Genomic DNA, 6733 nt, shown 5'->3' with positions numbered 1-6733 from the left:
AGGGCAGAATCTGAATCAAGAATTCCTGCTTGGGTCAGGTGACTCTCCCCTGGGCCAATCCCTGTGGCCAGGGGATTAGAGTATTTGATAAACCAAGTCTGAAGTCTTTGACTCCTCTGCTCCTAAGAGTAGGGTATTGAGGCTGGTAGAGAGAATCCCACGGATGGGGAAGAAACATTTCCTGAGGAAAGGGAGGTGCTGTTACTAGAAGAAGGTGGGAAGTTGCGTCTGGGAGATAAAAACAACAAATGGCCTTTATGTCAGTCAAGCTGGGATTTCAAGATTACGAGAAGAAGTAATCATGTTCTAAATGGCGTGAGGAGGAAAACTACTTCTTAACCCACGTGGACTCCATATGCTGCCCTGCTGGCACAGGCACACGCCTGACTGCACTCCCTGGTCCTTGCCTACTGCTTTCTCTCTTCATGGTGCTGTGCTCAGTGGGGAATGTGTTTTGATCATGTATTGTTCTTGCTTTCTTTTTATTTGTCTCCCCTCCTCTTTCCTTTGTACGATCACTTTCTCAGTTCTAGATACCATCTTCCTTGAATCTGCCACCAAAACTAATCCTTCTAGAGTCTCTTGCTTATAGGATTTGCTCTTACCAGCTATTAGGTGAGAAGAGACCAGATAAACTAATTACACTAGGGCTTTAATATCTCAGTTCAGTTCAGTTCAGTCACTCAGTCATGTCCAACTCTTTGTGACCCCATGAATCGCAGCACGCCAGGCCTCCCTGTCCATCACCAACTCCCGGAGTTCACTCAGACTCACGTCCATCGAGTCAGTGATGCCATTCAGCCATCTCATCCTCTGCCGTCCCCTTCTCCTCCTGCCCACAATCCCTCCCAGCATCAGAGTCTTTTCCAATGAGTCAACTCTTCCCATGAGGTGGCCAAAGTACTGGAGCTTCAGCTTTAGCATCATTCCTTCCAAAGGAGTCCCAGGGTTGATATCCTTCAGAATGGACTGATTGGATCTCCTTGCAGTCCAAGGGACTCTTAAGAGTCTTCTCCAACACCACAGTTCAAAAGCATCAATTCTTTGGCACTCAGCCTTCTTCACAGTCCATCTCTCACATTCATACATGACCACAGGAAAAACCATAGCCTTAACTAGACGGACCTTAGTCGGCAAAGTAATGTCTCTGCTTTTGAATATGCTATCTAGGTTGGTCATAACTTTTCTTCCAAGGAGTAAGCGTCTTTTAATTCCATGGCTGCAGTCACCATCTGCAGTGATTTTGGAGCCCCCCAAAATAAAGTCTGACACTGTTTCCACTGTTTCCCCATCTATTTCCCATGAAGTGATGAGACCAGATGCCATGATCTTCGTTTTCTGAATGTTGAGCTTTAAGCCAGATTTTTCACTCTCCACTTTCACTTTCATCAAGAGGTTTTTAGTTCCTCTTCACTTTCTGCCATAAGGGTGGTGTCATCTGCGTATCTGAGGTTATTGATATTTCTCCCATCAATCTTGATTCCAGCTTGTGTTTCTTCCAGTCCAGCATTTCTCATGATGTACTCTGCATAGAAGTTAAATAAGCAGGGTGACAATATACAGCCTTGACGGACTCTTTTTCCTATTTGGAAACAGTCCATTGTTCCATGTCCAGTTCTAACTGTTGCTTCATGACCTGCCTACAGATTTCTCAAGAGGCAGGTCAGGTGGTCTGGTATTCCCATCTCTTTCAGAATTTTCCACAGTTTATTGTGGTCCACACAGTCAAAGGCTTTGGCATAGTCAATAAAGCAGAAATAGATGTTTTTCTGGAACTCTTTTGCTTTTCCATGATCCAGTGGATGTTGGCAATTTGATCTCTGTTTCCTCTGCCTTTTCTAAAACCAGCTTGAACATCAGGAAGTTCATGGTTCACGTATTGCTGAAGTCTGGGTTGGAGAATTTTGAGCGTTACTTTACTAGCATGTGAGATGAGTGCAATTGTGTGGTGGTTTGAGCATTCTTAGGCATTGCCTTTCTTTGGGATTGGAATGAAAACTGACCTTTTCTAGTCCTGTGGCCACTGCTGAGTTTTCCAAATTTGCTAGCATATTGCGTGCAGCACTTTCACAGCATCATCCCTCAGGACTTGAAACAGCTCAACTAGAATTCCATCACCTCCACTAGCTTTGTTCGTAGTGATGCTTTCAAAGACCCACTTGACTTCACGATCCAAGATGTCTGGGTCTAGATTAGTGATCACATCATCTTGATTATCTGGGTCGTGAAGATCTTTTTTGTACAGTTCTTCTGTGTATTCTTGCCACCTCTTCTTAATATCTTCTGCTTCTGTTAGGTCCATACCATTTCTGTCCTTTATCGAGCCCATCTTTGCATGAAATGTTCCCTTGGTATCTCTAATTTTCTTGAAGAGATCTCTAGTCTTTCCCATTCTGTTGTTTTCCTCTATTTCTTTGCATTGATTGCTGAAGAAAGCTTTCTTATCTCTTCTTGTATTCTTTGGAACTCTGCATTCAGATGCTTATATCTTTCCTTTTCTCCTTTGCTTTTTGCCTCTCTTCTTTTCACAGCTATTTGTAAGGCCTCCCCAGACAGCCATTTTGCTTTTTTGCATTTCTTTTCCATGGGGATGGTCTTGATCCCTGTCTCCTGTACAATGTCACGAACCTCATTCCAGAGTTCATCAGGCACTCTATCTATCAGATCTAGGCCCTTAAATCTATTTCTCACTTCCACTGTATAATCATAAGGGATTTGATTTAGGTCATACCTGAATGGTCTAGCTGTTTTCCTTACTTTGTTCAATTTTAGTCTGAATTTGGCAATAAAGAGTTCATGATCTGAGCCACAGTCAGCTCCTGGTCTTGTTTTTGTTGACGGTATAGGGCTTTTCCATCTTTGGCTGCAAAGAATATAATCAATCTGATTTCGGAATCTGATTTAATATCTCAGATCCTAATAAATGGGTGTCGTCACAATGAAATGTTCTTTCACTGAGGTTTCAGTGGAGAAATTTCAGGCTCTAAGGGCAGGTGAAAGCCTGCTGGTAGAAGCATCTTGGGGTCTTGGCTCCTCTTACTTAGATCATGGTAGTGTTGGCCTGATCAGATCCAGGTGTGACTGCATGTCCCTCTAGCACCCAATGCTGAATCCTGGGTCCTTAGACCCCAGCTCACAGCCTGGAAAGAAATGATGCTTTGTAGTAAATTATAACCAGCATTAGACACACAAAGTCTGTCTGCATTGGTTCACTTGACCAAATGTATTCCAGGTCAATATTTGAAAACATTATCAACTGGTCTGGTCAGGGTACCAGCCAGTCATATCCAGGATGCTGAGAAAGGGGATCCTCACACTGTAATAAGCCTGTGTCTTGAAGCCTTTGAAGGTCCTGTGATGATCAGTGATGTACAGGGCTGCAAATGATTGGTTGGGGAATGAAAGGTGGGACAGGGGTGGATATTGTGGGAGGTCCTAAGTAGAAGGAATGAGAAGCTCAAGTCTTCCTTACACGATGAATAGAAGGGTAAAGGGGAAGGGGCAGGGCCTGGGAATCACAGTATCAGTCTTCTTCTCCTTGACTTTCTTGCATCTATGTAAAATCTGCTTGGCTTTCTAGGTCATTCTTACAGATGAAAGGAGTAGCCCATGAGGGTGGGCAAGATGAACTCTGTGTCATGGCCTTGGTTAAGGGTGAGAGTGTGATAGGAATGATGGTCAATACCAGTTGATACATGTATGTAAGCTTTGCACACTTAAAGGAAACAGATTGTCCTCCACAGGGACTTCCTTTTTTCCCTGACCATTTTCTGTATACATGTCTACACTGTCAATATCAGGGCCCATCAAAACATGGCCCCTTGGTAAGAGCATCATGTCTTTGAACCCTAGCAGTTTTTCTGGAAAGGGTGGTAGTCAGGGAATCCAGGAGAAATCCAAATGAGTTTCCAAGGTCAAGTCCAGGTGAGCCAGGGAGGGAACGTGTTAGAAGAAGGGCAGAGTCACATCTCCAGGAAGCCATTCTTAGTTACTCCAGTTTCCAAGGATCTCTGAGTTTTCTGAACTTGCAGTCACTTTTATGTAGGAGGGCACATTAGAATCATCTGCTGCTGCTGCTAAGTCGCTTCAGTTGTGTCCGATTCTGTGCAACCCCATAGATGGCTGCCCACCAGGCTTCCCCGTCCCTGGGATTCTCCAGGCAAGAACACTGGAATGGGCTGCCATTGCCTTCCCCAGAATCATCTGTGGAGTCACCGAAGATTCAGGGAGTCCAGGATGGGATGGGAGCAATTGCATTTTTTCAAAGGCTCTTAACGCATAATTCTGATAAATGCCCTTGGTCAAGAAGTTTTGTACAGCGTTTATAAGAGGTGCTGGGGAATAGAATTTGCAAAAGGGAGCCCATGGAGGAAATTTAGCATTTAGTGGGATGCAGTCTTCAGTTTGCCACAGTCCGCCACCGTTCCCTGATGCCTTATACCCTGGTGGTCCATTCTTCCTTGTCTGTGACTGATGGGCCCTGGCACATCCGGGTGATGGCATCCCTCACATGGACACACTGGGAGGCACCCCTTATTCCAGTGGTGCTGCCCTAGCTCTGAGTGCTTCTGAAGATGCTTTTCAGGTTCTAACTTCAGAACAGCTTCATATCGTACCACACACAAGAAAATCAGTCTCCTCATTCTGTAGCTGTATAATAATTTTTTTTTAAAATGACACCTTTGACGTGCACAGAGTAGTCTGGAAAGGTATAAAATTTTGCCTGAAATGAACATTTACAGTCTTTGAACTCATAGGTTTGAGATAAAGAATTAGCTAGCAGCATAACAGAGAAAAGGCTTTTTACCCATTCATTCTTTCAAAGGGAAGGACAGATTCTCTGAAAGTTGAGTTCCAACCAACAACTCAGTGCCATCTGAGTTGCCACGGAGGCTTTGGGTATTGTCTAGCCCAGCACTGCCCAACAGAAATACAGTGTGAGTCACAAATGCAAGTCTTATATATAAATTAAATTTTTCTAGTGGCTACACTAAACTTTTTTTAAAGGTAAAATTAATGATATAATATTTCATTTAACAGTGTATTCAAAGTGTTCTCATTCAGTCAAAAAGTTATCAAGAAATTTTACGTGTATTTTTTTTGTCTGTCACGCTTGAATCCAGTGTGTATCCTTAAAGCCCACATCTATTTAGGCTGGCTTTCCTGATGGCTCAGGCAAAGAATCTGCGTGCAGTGCAGGAGACCTGGGTTCAATCCCTGGGTTGGGAAGACCCCCTGGAGAAGGGAATGGCTACCCACTCCAGTATTCTTGCCTGGAGAATTCCATGGACAAAGGCTATACAGTCCATGGGGTTGCAAAGAGCAGGACACGGCTGAGCGACTAACACTTTCACTGTTTCAAGTGCTGTGAGCGGCTAGTTGCTTTCGCAGATCTAGCCTCTCAAAGAGAAGCCAGCCTGGGGTCTCATAGTGTAGCAAGGCCTCGTTAGATTGGCTTCTCCTGGGCTGGCCCACGTGTGCTCTTGTTGCCCTAAGATGCATTTGCTCTTGGGCCAGTAACTCATGTCTTGGCTTTTATTGTTTTCTTGGCCTGATGGACTTAACTTCAGCCAGATTTCCTGGTATTGTGCCAGTGCTTTCCTCTGAGCTTCACTTCTTCCCCTTCAAGTCCTTGCATGCCACTGTACTATAATTCAAAGCTACTATGGGCTAGGACCCCATGGACCCAACCCAAACAGGAAACTGGCTTTTTCATTGTTTGTTTGGAACCATGAAGTAGAAAATGTCAAGACACTTGTTTTCAATGCTTCAGAACTGAATTTAAACTCCACAATTTCCAAAGGGGACTTCCAACATGGAATGATTTAGAGGATTCAACTGTCAGATTAAGAGGGCTGATTAGAACATGAATGGACCCTAAACTTTCCTTGGTTTGATCATTATCACTGGCTGTCTCACCCTTTGTTTAGAATCCTATTAGTCAGAGGCTATAAAACCTTGTATGAGGCTGGAGTATCTAACGTACTCTGGAATATTTCAGTAAGTATTCAGCAAAGAATCACCGTGTTAAAAGGTTTTAGTTGAGGTCTTAGTCCCAAATCTTTGTGAATCCCATAGTAGACAGTCTTGTCTGTCGTCATAGATTCTCTCCAGTGTGCCCTGGGCACGTAGGCACTGTGCGCTGTATGGTGGTGCCATATACCAACCATATACCAACCAAGGCAGGAATGTTGGCGCCTGTCCAACAGTCATTCTTCTTGCTTTTTGCTGCACCACCTCTGCAGTAGTAGAGGCTGACAAGTGTCCTGCATATAAAAGAAGCATGCCAGATGGCTACTTTCCCAGACTCCTCTGTAACCAGGACTGGCCATATGACCCAGTTCTGCCAGAAGGACTCAAGTGAGAGTATTTTTGGAGAGCTCCTGGGAAAGACTTTTCTCCCTGATAAGAGAGAAACATGAAGGAATGACTCTCTTGCAGCTCTGGTTGCCTTCTTCTTCCTGATAAGGTTGTGATGTTTGCAAATAAGGCAGCTATTTTGGAACCATGAGGTAAAACACCTGGGGATGCAAGTGAAGCTGTCAGAGGATGCCGAGACTGATGATGGAAAGAGATCACATGTTTAATGACATCATTGAGCAACTGCGTGGCATTTGGAACAGAACTTCCTACTTTTGGAATTGTTTTATCATATGGAACTCTGTGAAACTACAAGCCTTCTAATGGTCTGGGGGATTGTCAGTGCAGGTTTAAGAAGGATATTTAACCCTAA

This window comes from Ovis aries, chromosome 23 (genome assembly GCF_016772045.2).
Source record: "Ovis aries strain OAR_USU_Benz2616 breed Rambouillet chromosome 23, ARS-UI_Ramb_v3.0, whole genome shotgun sequence".
Taxonomy (NCBI): Eukaryota; Metazoa; Chordata; class Mammalia; order Artiodactyla; family Bovidae; genus Ovis; species Ovis aries.
This window is presented reverse-complemented; position numbering follows the sequence as displayed.